General features: G+C 36.6%; 1 pseudogene; it reads right to left on the bottom strand.

Moving 5' to 3' along the window:
* LOC129235959 (uncharacterized) lies at positions 1-24,064 on the bottom strand (annotated as a pseudogene).
* Positions 24,065-24,454: the final 390 nt, after the last annotated feature.

Below are 24,454 nucleotides of genomic sequence, written 5' to 3'. Positions count from 1 at the left end.
TCAGCTGCCACCGCCACCGCCACTGATGTTGATGTCGTCATGGCTCATCATGCTTCGTAATTGCCAATTTAATTCCATTAAATTACTATTGACAGCATATAACACATACATACATGTATTCATAGGATGCAATACACATTACAAAGTATACACTTTCCCACAAGTACTTTGTACATACATATGTATCGACACTATATCTTGATGTCAATATGCACCAACTGTCACTGGCTTCATAACAACAAATCAAAAGCAAAAAGTGCAGAACATTAATAGCAACAACTACAGTTACTATTAATGTTACTGCCATTTGTAAAGTGAAGCGCAACAAACTCAGCTGTAATTAAAACCAACGTCCCACAAAAACACGAACGTGAAACTGCTATTAGTGAGGCTGGGAAACCACAAACTTGAAATATTGCAACTGTCAACTGCCATTTATATGCCATCACCAAAGCGCGCTCGACATCTAAGCTTAGTTGAAGCAGTAAATTATGCTCATATGTAGTAACTTGCAACATGCAAGCGGCGGTATCTATGGTAAGCATAGCGGCTGTGGAAAGTTGGAAGCGGTTGCTAGTATGCATAACACACATAATAATGCGCATTTTCATACAAATTTATTCACATGCATACAAGTATATACATTGCGCGAAAATTTTGGTCGCGCTGAAGCGATCTAGTGCCTCCAATTTACTAAAGAGAATAATGTGAGGTTACTTTGATGGCGATAATCTGTGGTATGATACATCATGGGGTATAATACAAAAACGGGCGGCGTTTCAAAAGGGTCGGCACTTGGGTTGTTGTTGTGGAATATAATGTTTCCGTGTGAGGATTTCAGAGGGAACGGAAATAATTGGCGGTTTTGGTGACGGCTAAAACTTTAGATAATATCCGTAATGAAGCGATCCATGCGGTTTTGATCATGAAATCTTGCCCAGGGCAAAAAAATTTAGACTTTGCACAACAAAAGCAGAAATCGTTTTTATATGTAGCCGAAAAAATATTGAAGATGTCACTTTTGTAACCCGAGTTTTATATCTCAACCATTCCTGTAATCAAATACCTAGAAATAATAATAGATAATTTGTGGAACAGCATCAAGACGCACAGCACAAATAGAAGGAGGAGCTCGGCCAAACGCCCAAGAAGGGTGTAAGCCCCAGTTATATGTATATATATAATAATAGATAAAAGGCTGTCATTCAAAGTACAACTCCAGTACGCCAACAAAAAATCATATACCACTGTGACAGCGCTGTCTATGCTCGTGACCAAAACCAAATTCAGCTCCTGGCTATTGTCATGTAAAGCTGCGCGTGAACTGTGCAGCAATGATGCAGCTGTAGCAGTATCTGGCAAGTACCCTAAAGACACATTTGCAATGGTAGCTGCGACATAAACTTTACCGAAGGTATTCACCACATATTATTCAAAAGCTCGCCCTGCCGTTCGGTAAGAGAAAAACACCACAGAACCATTGGCGAACTTCCGAACATTCATGCACCAGCGACTTGGTAGCCTAGACTATGAACAGATGACTCGTCCGGAAAGACTGAGATACAGCAGTGGGGGCAATCGACTTCCCTGTCAAGCGATGTAAAACTTGACGGTAGTCACGCTGGGATAGGAGATTAGAATAATCCGACTTAGGTTGGTTTGAAAAGATTACTCAACGGTAATTCGCTACGACAATGCCTATGAAAAAAAAACACAATGTGATTGGCAAACGCATGTATCAAAAAAATTAATGCAAATACAAAGTATTTTTAAGGTTATAATTCATTTAAAAATACACTAAAAAAACAAAATAAAAAAGTATTAAGTGCGCACCTAAGTTCCCGCTGTTTGTCAATAGATGTCGCCAGCAGTGTGTGCTAGTTGATTCTAACATAACCAAAACGTCATAAACCAAGCTTAGACATATGGCAAACAAACTGCTTTGACACATTAGTGATTTTGTTTTGGTATCATATACTTTTGGTTTTGTGAAAATGTCCGATTATCGTCATATGCGGGAAGTGTTGATTTTCCTCTTTCATTCGAAAAAAACGGCGGCTGAAGTGCATCGAGAGCTACAAGTTTATGGATATGCTGCTTTAAGGGAAACAACGTTCCGAAATTGGTTCCGTCGCTTCCATGACGGTGATTTTAATGTTGACGACCGACCGCGTGAAGGAAGGCCAAAAACCTTCGAAGGCTCTGAATTGGAGGCATTACTCAATGAGGATCCGTGTCAAATGCAAGAAGAGCTTGCTTCAGCATTAGGAGTTACCCGTCAATCCATTTCCATGCGATTGCATGCTTTGGGAATTATTCAGAAACAGGAGCCTGAGAACAACTGCTCCAGCGGCAAAAAAGGAAAGATTTTCTTCATCGTATCGTAACGGGTGATGAAAAATGGATTCATTACAGCAATCTAAAGAAAAGAAAGTCATGAAAGAACTCCCAGGGGAATTCGTTACTTAATAATGAACATCATATAACATATATATTATACTATTTTACAACTTTTGCATTTTCTTATTTTACGATTTAAATCTTTGCGTTAAATCGTTAGGCTGACATTTTTTTAATCTTGAAGAGTAGTTTATCTTAGAAAGGTTATTTGCTCGGTTGTTCGGATGAGTGACAAGTGGGTTTTTGCCTGAGGTTGTTTATTTCTTCGAAAGCTGTCGTAACTTTTAGGTCATGGTGCAATATGTCGTTTCGTGCAAGCCATGGAGCATTGGGACACACGCGGAGTACCTTTGACTGAAATCTTTGCATAATTTTTAGATTTCATTTTGCAGCTGATCTCCATAATTGAATTTGTTATGTCCATATGGGTTTCAGAATGGATTTGTATATAAGCTCCTTATTGTCTAGTGCAAGTGCTGAATTGTAGACGATTGATTGTGTAGTGATTGATGTTTCATTCCATGCTGCTTTCGCTTTAAAAGTGTATGCGATCGCCAAGTAAGACGCCGATCTAATATAATATCTAAATATTTGGCAGGTATTTGAGGTATTAGAACGATGTTAAGAGGTACGGCAGGACATGAAGTATGAAGTATGAATGTTAGCTTTTAAGCGCCATTTTTTCATCCATCAGCTAACACTGTTAGAGTTTTCTTATAGGTAATCAGAAACAATTGAGACAAGGGTACTTCTGGCCATGACGACAGTATCGTTGTATATGTATATGTATATTTATATGTTATGTGTTTTTTGATAGTGACAGGTCTGATGTAAATAAAGTGTACAAGACGAGGCCCAGAGCACTTCCTTGTGGTACACCTGCTCTAATGTGTGAAGGTAAGTGGTTTCGTTGTTTTCTTTAACAAGAAAATTTCTATTTTCCAAGTATAATTTTATGAGCATACAGGACACGGTTGTGTGGTAAACCCTGCTTAAGCTTGTATAGCAGGCCTTCATGCCAGACTTTATCGAACCCTTGCGTTATATCTAAAAATGCCACAGTACAGTACTGCTCATTCTCAAGTGTTTGTTTAGCGAAATCATACACACAATTAACTTTCTCTATGGTAAGGTGATACTTACGAAAACCAAATTGGTGTGCTGAAATGAGATTCCTTTGCGCAATCATTGGATTTATCCTTTTGGGTGCAGAAAGTCGATATATGTATTTATATTATTTAGAGCCACATATACATATATTTTAATATATTATCCATTTATTTATTCCGATTTCTTCAACGCAGTGGTGCAACCATTCCTCATTTTTTGCTTTTTAACACATAAGATATATTGTTGATTTCCTCTTCAATCTGTTAAAGAAAACGGGATTGGTGGTAATTTCTAAAATTGTGGGTTTGGGTGCGATTGAAGTCTTATATTATGTGTCAGTTATATATATATATGTATAATTGGCGCTTACATCATTTGTTGGTTGTTTGGCCGAGCTCCTCCTCCAATATTTTGTGCACGTTTTCAAGTTGTTCCTACAGTTGAGTGACCTACAGTTTACTACAAGACACCTGACGAATATTCAATGAATTTTCGTCGCTTCTGATTTATCAATTTGACTTGTTTACAAAGCCACATAACCAGAAATGAGCCTTATCACTGAAAGTGAATTTCTCCCCGAACCTCTGTCGATCAGAGAACCGGTTAAAAAGGTATTTCAAGGTCAGAAGTGAATACTCCTTGACTGGACCTTTTTAATTTCATATTTGAGATTTTTCCAGTATGCAGATGTTAAAACTATGGAAACTTATTATGAAAATGGTCGATCTTAAAGAACAACATATCGCGAAATTCGGATTTTTTTGGTGGAAACAATCATTCGTATAGTTGCCTATTCAATCGTTGGTCAATAAATTTCAGAAACTGGTCCTGTCGAGGATAAATAAGGACCGAAAAGAAAAACTGGTCGTTCTGTTGAGAATATTGTAATATTGTAGCACAAAATGTTGCTGAACAATTTTCAACAGCGATATCTCGACGTTCTCAACAGTTGGGCATTAATGAGTCGACTGTTTAGATGATTTTAACTCTAGGCATGGTGGGCATTTGGACATTTTTCACAAATAATTGTTGAGAGCTGTATTTTGAATAAAAATATTGTATTAAAACCGGAAAGAGTGTAAATTTTTACATGTTTCTTTTTAAAACAACATCTAAGCGCGTCTTTTGAAATAGTCTTTATACTAAACAATCCTAGTCACTTGAGTACTAAAGTTGAACCAAAGTAGTTGCTATGAATTGTTCGAGAACATCTATCGAAAAACCCGTATATTTTAAGGCGATACAAATTTTGTAAAGAGTCTTCTGCTGCTTGCGGTAAACTCTTATTCCAAAATTCTTTTAAAATTCAATACAAACGGAAAAAGAAAATTATTTTGATAACACTAAAAACGATACACAATGTTTTTGCCCTTTATATTTTATTTGCGCTACTATTTTACAAGTCTTCTTTGACGCTTTAGCGCATCTTCTTGTTTGCTATTATCTTAAATACTATTTATTTTGAGCTCAAACTTATCATACTTATCCAATAGAATTGCATTTGCGCTAGATTTTCCCATAAATTTACACATTTGCAAAAACGGTAATATTTGATAAAGATTTTGATATGATACGAACATCTTTCTGCAACTTGATCTCTACTAACGGCGCTTAGAAGCAACGAACCCATTTTCACAACAAAAACACAAGGAAAAGTGGTGATGCTAGCAAACGTTGTCGTAGCTCTAAAATAAATCCACCGTATTACTTCTTTTGAGAACACATCGACAATGTCGATGGTAACCTTCTCTGTCACGCAACTTACATACCACTACATACATACTGCACCTTGCCACGTCTGTAACATTCAGGCATTGCACTTACATGTCCTTTGTTTCGTTTCTAGTTTCTTATTTTGCTGTAATAGAAATGCCATAGTGAGTTGTACGTGGGAGTATACACATGTATAAATATATACATGTACATCCATGATACCTATAGAAGAAAGTTTGTTAAATGTAGAGAAACTAACTGGTTCCCAATTGGTGCAATTCTGGTGTATTTGTTAATTGTACTCCATTCTATAACTCTTTGTAGCTAGTAATAAAATACTAATTGTAAATTTTGTGTATTTAAATTCTTGCTTTATGAAACTTTAGGTACTCATCTGTCGAAGTATGTATCTGAAGACAGCTGCATGCATCAGCTGACGGCATTCATGTAGCTGGCGATCCAAGGCGCCGCTGATAACTCCGGATGATGTGGCCATGCTTCTTATGCATAAAATTTTTTTCTTAGAGGTAGAGAAGCCGGATCGCGCTCACGCAGCTTCAGAAGAAAGCGGTAGGAGCTTTTATATCCCATATTTCTCTTCTGCGTGTGCGAGGTTTTGAGATGCCTTCGCTACTTTAGGCTGATCTTTTAAAATCCGCCAATTTCAGTTTTGATCTGTAGATCGATTCATTTCTAATTGACACCCCTCTTTATCCCGCCAACATTCACCTCAGTCATTCGCATATCATAAGCTAACAGCAGCATATAGATTGTTTGATTATGTTTTCTGCCCTCCAACCGTAGGGTCTCCGGAAATTTTAGAACAATTTTTTGCCGTATACTAAGCGCTATTTTTAAATAGATTTATTGCCGCCCAATGTAACACAAAACAGAGCACCGATGCAGAGTCAAAATAATCGTTTCTATATTTGAAGTTCCGTGTGTTTGCTAAAGCGGTCTTATTGGCCAACTATGTCTGGTCTTATACGACCCATTGAACGCATTTGCTATCAATTACGTCAGTTACGAGTGGCTCATTATCACAGACGCTCTAACGGAGTACCTGAAGTAATTGATTTCGGCCAGCTCCGTGATCTCATATTTATGTAAGGCAACAACCCCACACGAATGCAATTGCCAAATTAGTGCTTGTCAAAGTCTTTGAAATACTTAAAGTCTGGTTCATTGGCGACAGTTGCCTTGGACTTAAACTCAAGAGTAGCAGCCAAGCAATGACAGTTCGCACCTCTTCAAAAATATTTAATGAATGCATGTTGAGACTGAACTCTGCTTTAAGGTGGAATAAGCTTGAACTTGTGTTGGTGCTAAGGCACTGTTGTGTTCAAATCAATGAACTGTCTGCTAAATTGGTGAACTGCGGTTTTGTGGGTCGTCAAATTGAACCAAAGCAAATTTCATAGCTAAACATATCGGAAAGGTCTTTATTAATAAAGCTCATGAGAGCCATTAGTACAGTACTAGTATTTTCAAAACAACAAAATGCCTAGCAGGGTAGTAGTAGAATTTATGCTCAGACAGAGAAGTAGTGAGCTACGAGCACTGATAGCACTGATTATGAGACACCACAGCCATCATATTGTTTGGAGGATGATAATAGTACAAGGCAATTTTTTAGGGTATTGTAAAGTTTTCGCAAGATTTGTCTGGTACATTTTTCTTTCCAATGTATTTTGAATGAAAGAGTTACATTATTTTTCCTTAGACAAAACTGCAAAGCTTGATAAAAGACAATGGAGAGTTTGCGGATGAGCAATGAATTTCCAACCCACTCATTTGCTCTTTGGGCCTTAAAAATAAATTGCAATTGCCTAATCGCCGTTATTCAACTCCATTCTATTGGCGACTAACTGAGTGACAAATTACTGGAAGATATTTAGGCTGAGTTTTTCCTTAAGTTTGTCTGGCGAGCATTAATAATAACTATTCTACAAAATGTAGTGTCTAAACTTTTTTTACCAAGAAAATTGTAACCTATTGTGAGTAGCACTAATAATTAAAAGGATTATCCTTGCTGTGTCAGGATCAAATCATTAAATATAAGTAAATATATAATTAGAAATATATCAAATCAATAAACAAAATAAAATTAAAATAAATAAAAAGGCTTATGACTTTCCTAAGAAGCTCATGACAAAAACCACTCCAAACTTTGCTTGTGCATTCTGAAGGGCTAATATAGAGTAATCTTTACAACTTAAAATCCGCATTGTAGATATTTGATACTTGTACAAGTACTGTACCACAGATTCGTTAGCCAGTTTTAGCTTTTGCCGGTAGGGTCTGCCTGGGCATACGAGTTCTTGTCGCTACTTATTTTTACGTAGCAATATTTTCTATTTTTTCACTTTTGTTTTTGTTGTGTGAATGCTTTTTCTAAGCTTCTAGTTAACGAATGCCGCGGTGTGACCGTTGCATGAATGTGTTGCAACAATAACCTCCTACGCTTCAGGCACCGTGCCATTTTCACTTGTTCGGTGCGAAATTGCAAACGTTTGCAAATAGCCGGACAACATGCAGCGAGCTAAACAGCATACAAGGCAAGCTGAAGATATATATATGTACAAATGCACATGTACATAAATGCATGCATGTGTTCAAAAAGGATCTACTAGTACACGCCTGGCTGTTGAATAAGCTGCCGCTTTCAGTTGTTGCTTGTGAAAGTGAAAATTGTTTTATGTGTAGTGAATGTGCCATGCAGCACAAGCACCAACAACAACACCTTCATCAAGCTGTGCGACAACAAGTGAAGAAATATCGCCGCCGGATATCATTCTGTTAGCTGCACAGTTAGTGCATGAAAAAAATCTGGTTGTGACAGAGAGACATTATCGGACATCAGAATCACTATCAAATGAGGGAAAGGAGATAGTACAATAGGGTTTTTTTTGAAATTATACTGTGTATGTACAATCAGACTAAAAGTAGTAAAACTGTCAAATGAATAAAATATCATTCGGAGAGCGAGAGTAACCTTAAAGAGTAGGGGATCGTTTTCTAGTAAAAACTGGTGACAAAATAAATGACAACTTCTGCTTAAAAGGCGTGGTAGATTTCTAATCCGAAAAAATCTTAAACAGGACAAATAAACGCAGGCTAATTCTTTTTCGGTTACTACACAATTTGCCTTGCTATGCGTAAGTATTGCTTGACTATATATTCAAATATTTAGGCCCTACTTTTAAATAAAGGGTTTTCCAATAAGATGTGTTATTCCCGTAAAATATCAATGGTTTCGTTGCTTGTGTGCCACGTAGCGCGGTTTTGTTGGAAATAAACATTGTCCAGATCAATACAATCCAATTCCGGCCATAAAAAATCGGTAATCATCTCCCGATAGTGCAATCCATTCACCGTAACTGTTGCTCCAGCTTCATTTTCGAAAAAGTAAGGTTCAATGACCCCACCGGGCCATACCTTAAGGACATTTCTATGCAGTAAGGCTTAGAAAGTCATCATGAATCGTTTAACCCTAGAACAGCGCATCCAAAGTGAGGAAATTTATAATACTTTGAAAAAAAAAATCTGTTCGCGAAGTCCATAGAAGGAAGTGTTAAAGAATACGCTGAAATGGCGATCGACGTCGTTCTCAATTTGTTGGCCTTTGTTCTTCGACTAAGTCGAAAATTATAAGCAAGGGTCTAGGCTTAAACGGTTATAAAATAGAGTAAGAATTCAAGCCAAATGACCGTCGATTGCGTCGCATTTTTGATGATTGGGCTCATTTAGATGTAATTCATAGCCGCGGTGGACATATGCCCGATATCATATCCAAAACATAAATACTATGAAATTATCTACAAGATTATAATAAAAAAAATTATTCCAACACTATTTCTGTTTTGTATTAACATTTTGAGTTCCCAAGCTCTTAAAAAAATCCCGATATATGTAAATAATTGAATCTTGGTGAAGCACCAAAATGAAGAAGTTTTTTCTAACAGCGGTCGCCCTTCGGCAGGCAACGGCAAGCCCCCGAGTGTATTTCTGCCATGAAAAAGCCTCTCATAAAAATATATGCCGTTCGGAGTCGGCCATTTGTGGAACAACACCAAGACGCACACCCCAAATAGTAGGAGGAGCTCGGTCAAACACCCAAAAAGGGTGTACGCGCCAATATATATATTTTATATATTATATATTGCGACTAAAGGGCTCAACAGTAACAAATATAATAAAATCTCAAAAAAATAATTTTGATTTTTCATCTCCATGTTCTGCTTTAAGTCCTTCCATTGGCGCTCTGTACTGCTGGTTAATATTGCCATTTTATGAAATTTATTAACATTTTTAACATATACATATATATAGAGATCAGAATTCAAAATAATTTCTTTTTTTTTTGACATTTTATTATACTCAAAAAGTGCTCTAGTTATAGACGCATGATAAGGAGAATTGTGTACTAATGCATGGTGATACCTTACACCCGTTCTTTACGATTAAATATCGGATTCCATATAATAGAAGCATACTTGAGTTTTGACCGACTTTAGACTTGTTGGTATAGAGATCTTTAAAATCCGTTGAGTAGCGGAAATGCTGCATTACTGTAAGTCTTAAAAAGGACATAACATGAGCGTAAAACGCTTATCGAAGACAACTCCGAGATCAACAAAATCATTTACTGAACGAATTTGGTGATTAAATACAGTAAAATACAATTGCGATACTACGATAATTTCTTCCCGCGATTGCAATAGGTAAGATTATTTAAGTCTTGTTGCAAGAGATGAAACAACTTCAAATCATCTGCATAAAGTAGAGAACTCGTATTTTGAAAACAGGGACGAATGTCATTAATAAAAAGAATAGATAGAATAGGACCAAGAATACTACCCTGTGGAACACCTAAAGACGCTATGAAAGAATACGATATAGAATTTTTTATTTCAACAAATATATATCTGTTCGAAAGATAAGATTTTAGCCAAGCCAAAAGAGTGGAAACCGATACATTCGTGTTTATGAGATACTCTATTAAACACTTTCGAGAAGTTTATGGTCAATGGTGTATTTCTAAGTTGTATTCAATCATACATACAACCTCCACCAGATAATTTGTCGGTTTTATTCGGCCCTATCATAGAATCAGTCGTAGAACACCTACAAATACGAATGTCTATTACGAATACGAAAAAATTGTGATCGTGGGTTCCATGTGAACACGAAAAAAGTGCTGCCAAACTCAAATGTCAAATTTTAATATTTTGACAACAGCTCACTTCAATGTAAAGAAGACAATTTGGCAAATAATCTTTAAGTTTTTTGTCAAGTTAGCTGAATTTTCATATTAAAATGTATTCGTTGGCATCTGCGGTTCTGTTAATGGAGGAAAAGGGAAGTAAGGTAGGTAGGTTAGATGGCAAGAGTACCCCAGGAACACTTCAAGTAGCACTTACGTACCGTTTGGATACCATAATGTGGGCCACTACCTGTAAAAAGATTTAGGGAAGGGAAAACCGTCTACAGCCATCCAGTGCTGTTGATGTAGTGAGGAGAGAAAAGGGATCTAGGCTGGAGAATTTCTTCAAGTCATCCCCAAAGGGCACGCTAAGGAATCTCATTATCTCCTTCACCTCAAATGGGCAGCCCTGAAATGAACTATAACAACATACACGCAAAGGCTCGAAATTTGTAGAAAGAACAATTGTCATCACCCACTTAAATTGATGCAGCTTCAAATATTAGACAATCTATATGTAGAGCACTAATATAAAGTTTGTTCTTAGTGGAAAATAAAATAAATTTTAATACAAAACATTTGTAGTTTTCAATAAAATATGTGTATTAATATATATTTTTTTTTTTGACAACGTTTCGAGGCTCTTATTTTCTACTTCTAACATTTGTTGTTTTATTTGATTTTTGGCCACATTCAAGCACTTCATGTTTCTATGGTGCCTACGCGTTTCTTCCAGGTCGGCTGCTTTCAGGTCGCACATTTTTTCAAGTGCCGAACACATTCGCTGCATAGTCGAAGCGAGATTGTCTAATTTCATATCTTGCTGTTCAAAATGCTGCAGACTCTTTGCTTGGAAGTCGTTTTGGAGCGCTAGATGCTCTTTAATAAGGTCTGCAGTACTTGTATCAAGTCGCTTTTGGACAGTTGGTGCACGTCTCGTGAAAGAAGGACTGCAGTTATCCGACAGCATGGATATGTCCGGATCGGGTCCACTATTCTCTGCTTCGACAGTAGCAGGTAGTCCCACACTTACTGTTTTTGTGATACCGTGCCTGCTGGTCTCTAAAGCGGTCAGTTTGATGACTTCTTCTTCCATATCATTAAAGTGGTGCTGTTTATATCGGCCACCGCCAGTTGTTGCTTGCTCCCTATTGTTTTCGGACAATTTTCGCTTTATATAAGCCTTCCAATCTAACCACACCTGAAATAAAAATATGTTGTGCAAACGGATAATGTACTTATATACAGCCCTTTATTACCTTTTTCCAGCTTGATACATCTTTCGTTGGTGGGCCTATACTGTTAAGCTGCTTCGCAACATTTTGCCAAAACTCGGCAACCTCTTCTTTTGAGCATTTGGAGAAACCCTGAGCAATCCCTGGCTTCTACTTTATTAGCTCCAACAAAGTGGCATACTGCTGCCGTGTTGTTACAATTTTGTACCTGTAAAAATCAAATAAAATTACATATACATACTTAAAAAATTCCTTTTTGTTTATAGTTTAGTTAATATAGGACTAACAGTCTAACGTTGTCGTAGAAAAATTGTACGAAACTCTAAGATTTGACGTTACGAGTGTATTCAGTGAATGCTACTCTACGAATCCAACAAATTAAAAATGAACAGGGCCCAAATAGCAGATTGGGAAATAATAGCAGAGTAACAGAAGCGAGAGCAGTAGTTATATATACATATATATATATATATAAATGACGCGTACACCCTTTTTGGGTGTTTGGCCGAGCTCCTCCTCCTTTTTGTGGTGTGCGTCTTCATGTTGCTCCACAAATAGAGGGACCTACAGCTTCAAGCCGACTCCAAACGGCAATTTTTTTATGAGGAGCTTTTTCATGGCAGAAATACACTCGGAGGTTTGCCATTACCTGCCGAGGGGCGACCGCTATTAGAAAAATGTGTTTCTTAATTTTGGTGTTTCACCGAAATTCGAACCTACGTTCTCTCTGTGAATTCCGAATGGTAATCACGCACCAACGCATTCGGCTACGGCGGCCGCCAGCAGTAGCTATATCACACATAAATAGTTTCGCAAGCAGCGCTCTACCCGACTCCAAGTTCTTTGCTCCTACTCAAACTACAGAGAGTACTTCAAATTTTTTTGACTATTGCCCTGAGCTCCTACCAGTAACGAAACGTAGCTTGAAGTGGAGCAAATCTGTTTCTCGTGCGTTTTGCGCAACCTGCTCTGCTAGTGATCTGATCAAGTTCAGAGCAATGGAAATCTCTTTGACCTTTCCGCGCTCTATTGCTTATATGTTTTTATACTGTAGGTGTCTATTTCCCAAATGTCATATATGACTGTCATACGTCGCTATTTGCAAAACTTATAAATCTTCCGAAAGGGTGATTAATTGTCCGCTTCCTTATGTATGGTAATATTAAAAAAATTATTAATTGGTTTTATTGATGGAGAACGAAAATAAAGCTTTGATAATTTAACAGCAAAGAAGAAATATTTCAAATTTATTCATTTTTGATGCAACTGCAGCAACAAACGATTTTATACCACTTTTTTGAATTTTGCTACTCCCTTTCATGGACAATTATGTTCAAATTGACATTTCCGTATAGCTAAACTTTGAGATACAAAAAATCCCTTGCAATGGGAGCATTCTGTGCGAAGTTATTAAATCTTGGAACTTTATTTTATATGATGTATAGTAATGTATAGTAAATAGTGCGAGTGCGACGCAACAGGTTTTCCCAATAAAAAATATATATGCAGTAATGGTGTTCATTTTGTTCATACAAAATATTGACTCCAACAATGTTGTTCTGAGCATATTCAAGTAATTATGACAAGAAATCTAATAGTTTCCAATATATTTATTTATTTATTTATTAAGCCAATGAATATAATAGATTCTTATAAGTTAATACGCAATAAAAAAAGAGAGTATAATTAAACTATTTATAATAAATATTCAAAGATTTTAATAGGTGTTCTTTTGAAAATGAAAATCTATCTCAACAAATTTAGAGATTTTATAAAATTTAATTACGTTTCTAGTAAAAGGAGTATTCTGAGCATAAAGGGATTTTGAAAGACTAACATAGAAGAACTCCGACCGACGCAGAGGTCTGGCCGGAATATTAAAGAAAATCCTTTCAAGAAGCACCGGACAGTCAACAGCATCTCGGATTAAGTCAAAAATGAAAGATAAAGATAGGATTATTCTCCTGCTCTGCAATGATTTTAAGTTGATCAATAAGCATCACGCTTCATATGTAGGGATAGGATCCAAAAAGCGTGAATTATGCAACCCGAAATGTAAGAATACTTTTTGAATTCGTTCAATTCTAGCAGCATGGCACGTATAATACCGATACCAAATGAAGAATGCATACTCCAATTTCGAACGCACAAACGCCGTATACAAAGCTTCAGCATATAAGGGTCGGAGAAATCGAAGCTATAACGTCTAACAAAAGCAAGCATGGCATAGCAATAATTAAATGTATATGACTAGTAAAACCGGGGGTGTTCTTGATATGTGATAAGAGGAGTCAATAGCGATGGCACGCTTGGAAATGGTAATTTGTGAACATCATTGATCAGCAGAGCAAAAAGAAGCGGGAGAAAACTATTACATTGTGGAACCCCAGAGCAAGCAACAAAAGGGAGAGACCTAACATTGTCGACGACGACCAAACAATGGTGATTCTGCAAGTAATATAATCTTACATTGTTTCTTTCCCGAGAGGATCTCAAGTTTATTGTGCATACACGCATTCCCCAAAGGCTTTTTATAAAGCTACTCGCTGATTTTAGTTAGAAAGTTAGCATATATGGGTTTCTATTTAAACTTTTTGCAGTGGATTAAATCTTATGTAAGTAACCATAGATGGTGCGATTTCTGAGCGTTAAACAGCTTCCCCTGGGGTTCCTCAGGGGAGTACATTAGGAGACATTTTCTTTTAAAATGATGTAAAACGGAAGAGATCACCAAACTATGTTACAATGGCGTTGAACGAAGCATACATATAAACCTAAAAAGAGACTATGTCGAAGAATAAAAAAGGTTTAACCCAAACAATTAAGCAGTATTTATTTAATAATTGATTTTACATACTCTACATATAAATGTTTCAAAACCCTCTTTAGCTCAATTTTAAAGTTATTATATTATATAATATTTTGAAGTTAGAAATTGACTTTAAATAAATTCAAATTTATTGTTAACTAGCCTCTAAATAGCTTTGCGCATTCATAAATTCAATAAAAAAAGAAGAAAAAATCTATTTTTATGTGAAATAAAGAGCGAAAAACCGTCAGAAAAAAGGTTATTAAAATTCATACGATTTTTGTATTTGTTTTACTACAATTTCATGGGACATGTTACTGCGTAGTCCAAAATTTTCTACAGATTCAGATTAAAAAATTAAATTTTTAGAAGGAAATTTGTTGAGTTCTAAATTTTGTATTAAGTTTGAAGGTATGATTTATAGGGTTTTGGTTAGAGAGTGAACAATACTAAAAACAAAAATAACACAAAAATGTTTACTAGAGAATTTTGTAATATCGTAATAAATAAAAATCATCATACATTCAGTTATGCTCATCATTTAATGAATGCAACAGTTGAAGTTTGCTAAAACAAACTTTGATAAGTAAATAAATTTGATTTAAATTTTTCTACTTCTGTCATGAATTCCTTCTCTGCAACTTTATCAGCTTGCAAATTTTTGCTTGATAAATAAGTTGGCCAAAATTGTTGGTGTACAGCTTTCAGTCCTTAATAAACTAATGTAAGCTCATAAATATTTTGCACACACAAAGCCAAAGTATAATTCAAATGGCAACAATTCGAAAAGCAAAAAACCAAAAGAAAAAATTTTGCTAATATAGTTTATGAGGCTTGAATTTGTGGATTGAAAAGCAAACAATGGACTCAATTAGTAAATTCCTCTATGGTCTCACAGCAAAACTATGCAGACCATACATAATTCCCCTGTAGGAAAATTTATAAGTTGGTGCGCTTCTAAGGGACTATGGAGCACTAATTTGTGGAAATTCGCCGTGCTTGTTATATAAACCATGGCTGAATTATTTACCGTGAGGTTCTATGAAAGGTAGATTATAACCCGGCTGTTCATTTTCACTGTGTCGGATGAAATGTAGTTGTTAGGCCAAATTAGTTTAGCTGCAGTTTATTATACATATATTAACTAGTATTTCTAACAAATAATTCTATTCGTAGTGTAATTGGTATAAAACTCCTTTCTACTCTAATTTAGTTAGTAACCATCATTGTATTTAGAATTAAGACAAATATAAAAGCAGTAAAAAGACTTACTGCTCAAGCAATAATTGTCTAATCAAATCATCTTAACAATGGATAGTCCGTTCTCGAAAATCAACTTCTTCACCCGTTTGATCCAGGTCTCAAATCATTTCTGGAACTCTGTTTTCAGTATAACCATCGGAGCCGTCTTCGCTTTTCCATTACTTCATTCCGGTTGTTAAAACGCGTTGATTTTAGAGGTTTTTTGACCCGATCAAACAAAAACAAATCGCAAGGAGCCATATCAGGTGAATTCAATGTCTGTTGGATGGTATTCGTTTCGTTCTTGGTCAAAAATTCACGGATAATGTGCACGGATAATATTCAATGGTGCGTTACCATGGTGCAAAGTCCACGAGCTGTACAAATCCTTTCTCTTTCTTAATTCAGAACTCTCCACTCACTCGCCTGATATCTGGATTACGTTGCGTACTTAGAAACTCGCCTCCAGTAATAATGCGTTTGATGAACTTTGGTTCGGATTCGGATGTTTGCATGAAATTCAGGTCCTTTGGGACCAACACGCTCCTGTTTACAGCAACACGGGGAAAACCCAAATCATTTACTGCCCTGAACGGATCTGTGTATAAGCAATGTTCAAGTCCTCTTCCAGCTCTCTGATGGTTAATTTGAGCTTTTGTTATCAACTTTTCCTTCACTTCATTGATGTTTTCATCAGTTTTCGATGTCGACGGCTTGCCACTATGTTCGTTATCCTCAATGGACTCAGAATCTCTTCTGAAGCGTTCGTTATCATTACCGAAACAGTTTCCCAGCACTTCAAAAGTTTTCGTACCATTGAATTCATGTTTAACGCAAAATTTAGTGCAAACTCGTTATTTCAAACACAAATCCATTTTTAAAACTGTAAAAAATTGAAAAACCGATGTAGATTTCATCAAGACGGTGTAACTTTTACAAATCTCAAGCAATGGCGATACAATTTTTTAGGAAAGCTAATCACAAACATGACAACCAACAAAAAAAAAACTAAAAACAGAACTCAAATCAATTCACTTAATATGTCACCTTGCCGTTGTTCCGGGAACGTTTTGATCAACTTCAACAAATACAAAACATAACCTTGGAAAGGTTAATATCTGATTGCAGCCATGATATAGATATCATTTACACTATTTATTTATTTATATCAAGTGAAAAATTCAGAAATTTAGTTTTTGGAAAAATAAAATTAAAAAAGTTCGAACAAAAAAAATTTAGATATCTATTTAAATATCTAAAACACACAAAAAATGTTTAACTATTGTTTGCCTTCTTCCATATTTCATTTTTACGGCCTCAATCATATATTATAATTTAATTTTCTTTATATTATTTCTATTGTTCCCACTTAATACGTTTATAAAAATATTTCCAGTGAAATAAGAAGCTAAAACCATGAGCAATACTGTGACACTCGTTCTACTTCAATTTTGTATGGAATCAAATATAAATTTGAGTTAGATTGGGCTATCGGTCAAAAAATATGGCAAATCATAGTTTATGAAGGCAAATATTGTACGTTTACATATATATATATACATTTGTTTGCGTCTACAGTAGACTGTGGGCAATCAGGGCGAGTATGTGAGCTATAAAAAGTCTTAAAAATAGCATTTTTGAAATGGTGCTACTTTCCAGCAAATAAACCCTGCAAGGGTATGCATGTATGCATAACTATACATGTGTTGAAACTTCATTATTTGCAACAAAAGTACATTTTTCCGAAGGCACAATTTCGCCACTGTGTTGGTGTCTGTGTTTTCTCTCGCCTCTGTTTGCTTACTGGATTAGTGCCAACTTCAGTGGCCAAACGATTTCTCAGCTTGATTGTATTTGGCTCTATGGAGTTCAAAATCTCGGCCTATTTCTATTTATCTATTCTATATTATTCAAGTACTCACGCATACATATGTAAATGCACACATTTATAAGTACGCATATTAAGGTGGTGGGATAGTATACGCAATTTTGCGCTGACAGCCTTTATTCGGTGTTTGGCCGAGCTTATCCTTAAATTTGTGATGCTCGTCTTGATGTTTTGAGCTCGATGCGATGGTGCGTTATCATCATGCAAAACCAAGAATTGTTTGCCCACATTTCCGGCCGTTTGCATCTCTCAAAAGCTTCAAAACGGATAAATAATATTCTTTATTGACTGTCTGGCCTGATGGAAGGTACTCATGGTGCACTACGCCTTGGCAATCGAAGAAAACACTCAACATCACCTTTACTTTTGAGTGGCTTTGGCGCGATTTTTTCGGTTTCGGCTCGTCTTCGAAGCGCCACTCAGACGATTGTTGATGGGGTTTTCATGTCAAATTCATAGATCCATATCTCGTCGCCAGTAAATATCCGTTTCATGAAGATTCAATCGCTTTGGGCTTCAGAAATCATCTCCTCAGCAACTGTCTTTCGGTGGTGTTTTTGCACGAAATTCAGGTGCTTCAGAACGAGTCTGGCTGTGACGCGTCTCACACCCAAAAATCAATCACAATGTGTTGTGACGTTCCATATGAAATGCGAAGTTCACTAGAAATCTCTTTTAAGCTGGTATGACGTTTTTCAAACACGATTTCTTTCACTTTCTTCGCGTTTTCATCGGTATTCGATGTCGATGGGCGTCCGGAACGAAGCAACTCTTCCCCTACTGTACGACCACTTTTAAATTCTTTATAACACTCGTATACTCTTGTTCTTGATAGAGCAGATTCGCCAAATGCTTTTTGCAATATTTTCAGTGCATCGGAACACGACATTTCGTACGGAACACAAAATTTCAAACAAACTCTTTGTTCAACAAAATTATCCATGGTAAAATGCGACAAATTGAAAAAATTTGACTGATGTAAATAAATGCCAGCCAGACACTAATGATCCGATGGCGCTAAAATGCGACAGATGTGTGCCTTACAGTCCTACCAACATAATAAAAAAATATGGACTGGTTCCCACGTGCGCGGTTTGTTTAATTTAAACATTCCCGGGACTTTTTGATCATAGAGTACATCGATAAAGCTAAATAGCTTTATGAGTTACCTTTGCAGGCCCTGAAATCGCTTTCAAATCATTGTAAGCCAAAAGTGGCGAAATTACAAGTGTATGCATAAATGTACGCACGCATGTGTGTATGTAGATAATTTAGAGAAGTGAAAATAAATGGGTTGAATTCAATACTTTTTCAAAAATTAATTAGTGTCGGCGGCACCTCTTAACAAGCAATGAGGCAAATAATAGTTTACACCCTAATTTCTTACATAGAAAGCCAACTTTCCACAGGTCTCAAAGCGATTTAAAAGAAGTACATCCTAATGCATATGTATGTGTGACGTATAACCAATTGTGTCTGCACATCTCTTTATTATATGACGGAGCTTCTGAGCTACTTATTTTACTTAATAATGAACAACTAACATGACCACTTATTGTTAATTCAATAATTTTATAATATTTGCATGGATAATTAAATTTGTAGGCAGTAAACAGCAAGAGAGCGATTCAATAGATATTTTTATTTATTTATTTATTTATTAAAAGAGTAACAATTATAAATAACTATTCCACTTAAAGAGCTAAAGCACTGGCTACTATGGCCTTCGGCTATTAGTATAATAAAGATGACAGCGTGTCTTATATCCTTAACTTAATCTAGATACATGGTCACAAATCTTATTTAAACTGTATACCGTTGTCTGTTTGAGGAGTTCCGATGGTTTGATGCTTGAGAAAAAGGATGTTCTGATATTTTGTAGGGAAGGACAAGTATCTATCAGATGAAGTGTAGTAAATTCGTTGGAGCCACAAAAAGGGCATGTAGGCTTCGGTGAACCGCTGAGCAGGTGGGCATGTGTCATGAGTGTGTGACCGATTCTCAGTCGAGTAAAGATTTTTGCTTGGTGACATAGTGCAGATGGAGGGTAGATATTTTTTCCCCCAAAGGGGTTAAAGTTTTTATAAGGATGCTGATAAATGCTCCATTTAGTTGCTGCGTTATCTGCGGCAAGTTCTTTCACTAGTATCTTTATGTCATTGCAAGTGATATAGTCAAATGTGTGTAGAGGTTCCTTATTCGCCTCTTTCGCTCTCTTGTCAGCTTTTTCGTTACCATTTATCCCAGAGTGCCCAGGAATCCACATAAATTTGATTGCACCTGTGTGTATTGAAATTATATTGCGGATTTTTGTTATCATCGGAGTGTCATTTGTGGGGTTTAAGATAGCTTCGATTGAGGATTTGCTATCGGTGCAAATTAAGTGCTTGCTACATTTCTGGGAGGCAAAGATTACTGCTTCGAGTATCACAGCTGCTTCAGCTGTAAATATTGAAGTGAATCTTGGCAAAATTCCGGCATAGATGGTAACACCTTCTGCGTTTGTCACTGCAAACGATGTGCAGGTGTCGGTTTTTGATCCGTCGGTAAAAATGATCTCCCAATCTTTCTTTAATGGGGAAATGGTTTCGAGAAAAATCTGGTTGTATTCGTTTGTATTAGTTTAAATGTTTGGATAGATTGTTCAATATCATCGAGTTGGGAACCACCCACGGTGGATGTATTGCAGGTTCTACAAGTACTGGCTGAGCAATGATATCCAGTTTTTCGGCTTCTTTTAGAATGATGGAGATTGTTGATTCCCGGCTCTTTCTGTTTAATTTTTGAGTACTCGAGTTGATGTGTTTTAACAAAAGTCTGTTTCTACATTGAATTATCTTCAAAATACTTGTCCTTGTATTGTTGGCCACCCTTTCCGAGATGGTGGGGAGTCCAGCTTCCGCTAAGGTAACGTTTATGGGGGAAGTGGGGAAGGTTCTGATGCTTCTCCTGACTGCAGCATGGTAAGATGCTTCTAGGCGCTTTAGATGAGTTTTAGCGCAGTGTCCGTATATAACCAGTCCGAAGTTAATTTTAGATAAGATAGATATTTTGTAGATAAAACTGTGTGGCTGCCTAAAAAGAAACGGTTTTCATTAGAATCCTCTTGAAGTTCACCTATCGAAGAGTAAAACTACCGCTGGACTTACGAGACTTAACTCAAGTTTTTTCTATGGTCACTTTAACTTAGTTTGAGGCTTTTTCTTGACTAATAAATTAGATTTTTTTTAATTTATTCTTATATTTATTCTTATAAGTGATCGCTAAAATATCGCTGTCATGGGAAAAAATAATTTGTATGTACAAAAATAAAAAAAAATTGTATGCTACATTATTGCAAGACAACTTATCACTTTTCTTCATAATTATGTATGTACATAAACAATAATAAAAGTTTATTGCTAACATTTTAAATACTATTAGCCAACAAGTTTCAAAGTAAGTTTGTTTTGTAAAAAACAAAAATATATTAAAATTAGCAAGGTCCAAAAACCTTTTTAGTTTTTAATTTATATTTTATTACGCATTCTATTGAATATCCAATAAAAATGTTTATTCGGAAACATTTTTGCTTAGCAAAGTTAAGAATATAGAGATTTTATTATCGATTTCTGCAAAAGATCCTTCGTTAACAACATTTGGCTTACATTTTTTTTCAGAAATCGAAAAACTTTCTAGAAATAGGCGAGAAAATTTTAAAACTAAAGTCAACGAAATAAAGATTTTATTATTGGTCGGCTTATTATTTTTGTTACAATAGAAAAAAGACTCCGAAGTGGGTGTGGCAGTTTAAGTAAAATGAACAGACTAAAACTGTGCAGAGGAATTCAAATTCCTTTAATATCACACTCTTATTCGAATGATTTTCCAACAATTTTATATCATCCCTGGAACTATTTTCCAGAAGCTCTGTAATTTACTGTTCTCCACTTTTTATTGAATTTTTAAGAAATACTGCACTAACTTTCCGAACAGCTTTTCTATATGTAGTCGTTCATCATATTTTGATAAATCTTGGCATTGATAAACCTTCAAAGATAAAGAATTGTACCACTGCACGATATTTGGTTCCTTTCATTTAAAAAAATGCACTGGCCTGCGCAATCAAATGCCTTGTAAGCACAGAAATAAAGGATTGATCGGAATAAAATTTGGTGTGTGTTAAAATGACAGATAAAATATTAAAATGGCGTGCAATACTTTTCTAATACTTTTTAACCAAATTTTATGTACGAAAACAAAATTCAATGTTTTAAAGCGTTAGTAAAGTTTTTAATAGCCATATCTCGTATTCCACATCTATTTTTAACTCCCAAGCAAACCTCTGCAACTTTCCGAATCGCTTAAAAATTTTGATATTTTCCATAAAGTGCTTCCATAAAAAGGGTATAGCATACGAGGTATATTCCAAATGTAAGGTTACTTTTTATTTTTCTCAAAAAATATTTATTTATTTATTAATATCAATTTTGTCCCTATGAAAGTAGTTCTCCATCCAGATATAAAATATTTGTGCCAATGCTTTTTGTAATACGCGAAACACTTCTAATAAGCACGTTTTGAGCACTTCCAGCAATGCATTCTCCACCGCTCAATTCTTACAAATCTCCATATTTCATAGGTCTCCGCAGTTTTGAGGAAAGAAAAAGTGACACGTGGTCAAATCGTCACGAGGCTGAAGTGTTAGATAGATAGTAATCTTTTGTAACTGCTCTTCATCACAGTTCCTCATCCAAACCCAGTTACCTTATTAAACTTAAGATAGAGCTAAGCTTCTCCATGACGGTGTGCTGTCCCATAGCAAAGAAGAGCTCGGGTCCTATTAATAACAAGGCCGCAGCCTCACTTGCCAATGCGTGCGTGCTTCGTTCCCAGTTATACCCCTGAGTTCTGGGACCCAAATTAGCTGGATGCTATTGTGTATTCCTAACAAATTCAGTGTCTTGATACACTGATACGCGCAAGGACCAGTAAGGACTTAACCTCATGGAATGACTGTGCCTTGAGTGCCTCCTAATTGTCGCTCAGAATGGTAATTCGCTCATCCCGGAGATTCCTATCTAAATGGATCTCTGCACATAGACAGATGGCATACATCTCCTCGTGGAAGATGCTTGGAAAAGTACCCATCAGCACAGAACTCTTGGTTCTGGGAAAATATATTCCAGGGCATATGCCTTCTAGTGCCTTCGAGCCATCTTTATACCAGTGTAGGATATACTCTTTTGGAGTTTCCATTCAAATGCAGGCGTCCTCTAGTTGATCATGCGGGCCAGTTCAATTCTGGACTTCTTTTCTTTTAATGACTTTAATGATATCATTCCTCGGTAACTGGGTAAGTAGAAGCTGAAGACTCAGCAATACTATGTTCTTAGATGACACCACCTTTCCTTTACCGAAGCCTTCCCTAGGTATATTCAACAGGGTACGCTTGGCTGATTGCTGAATAACTATGTGAAGCGGTGTCAGCTCGAGCATCATCTCCAACGCAGGAGTAGGTGGGTCCGCAACCCACTCTAGGTTCACACGCATGTTAAGCGCTGAAGCTTAGTTAGTGCTGATCGCACTGTCGATCCGCTCTCCCAAGGAATCGCGGCATATGTTATTATTATTATTATTGTTTTCGAAAGAGGTTCAAATCAAAATATTGGAAACATCTCAAAGGTGCCGTCACACCAACGGCATGTGGGATAGGCTCCCACTAATACTATAAGAATACCATAACAATCCTCCACCTCAGCTAAGTCTACCTTGAGACCAAAAGTCGTATGTGGTTTATGCGTTTATGTCCGAAGACACAACAGGTGCCTGCGTCTAGGCTCCTCTCCTGCAGGCATATGAAGGCTATACACCGCCGATAGTCCCTATTACTCCCACTGTGTTTACAGGTGCTTCTAAAGTATAGGAGACATCGGAAAAGTTGCAGTAGTGTTACATTAACTCACTCTTGTCTTCTGTACGATACTTTGTTGAATGTTTCAATCAAACGTCTGTGCTTGTCGTCGGTTCATCAGAAACCGTCCGCCTTCTCTGTTGCTACATCGCTTTGCGTTCCCAATCAATATGGCGAGGTCCCGTCATGATCTTACCTGCGAACGTTTGGGATGCCACTCACTTACCGCTAGGTGCGGACATATCGCGTATGAGGGTGCTGGGGGATAGTTAATGACCCAAGGCTTGCTCGAAGGCTTGCTTATAATAGTGCAGGTATTCCTGAAAACCGCAATGTCCGCTGAGCGACTACGAGAGGTGATAGTTGGGGTCTCCATATTTGATCATTAACCACTCATCAACAAGTGGTTTGAGTTTGTAGGTCCAACGCCCACCTCATTATTGGCCTTTTTATCATGATGTACAGCCAGCTCAGGATTTGTGGGTTGCAGCCCCAGGAACTTCCTGCTAGACATTTCCAGATCATAAGTGCCTCCGTTGATTTTTATAAGATTGCAACAGTATGCCATTTCCAGTTAAGCTCGGGATCCAAGACAAGGCCAAAATAGATATTTAATTTCACCGACCAATCCAATAACAACCCCATCTATGCTGATCTCTCTCATTTCTGGTAAGACTATTTTCCTGGTGAAAGGAATAATAGCTGAGGCGTTGTTTTTGACCTAAAAGATTTCTATAAGTAACGATGAATTAAGCAGTTTCGGAACAAACTTCGCCGACACATCTCAAAACATCGGAAAAAATGGCATGGCATGAACCAGTCGATATGCCAATACCCTTAGTAATTTCTCTAATGTTGATTCGATGATTCTTCACTGATACAACGTTCTCATCTGTAGTTGATGTGGCGGGATGCCCATTGATAGATTCGTCAATAGCCTCTCCTCAACGATCTTAAA

The sequence above is a fragment of the Anastrepha obliqua genome, chromosome 1 (genome assembly GCF_027943255.1).
Source record: "Anastrepha obliqua isolate idAnaObli1 chromosome 1, idAnaObli1_1.0, whole genome shotgun sequence".
Classification (NCBI taxonomy): domain Eukaryota; kingdom Metazoa; phylum Arthropoda; class Insecta; order Diptera; family Tephritidae; genus Anastrepha; species Anastrepha obliqua.
This window is presented reverse-complemented; position numbering and strand designations above follow the sequence as displayed.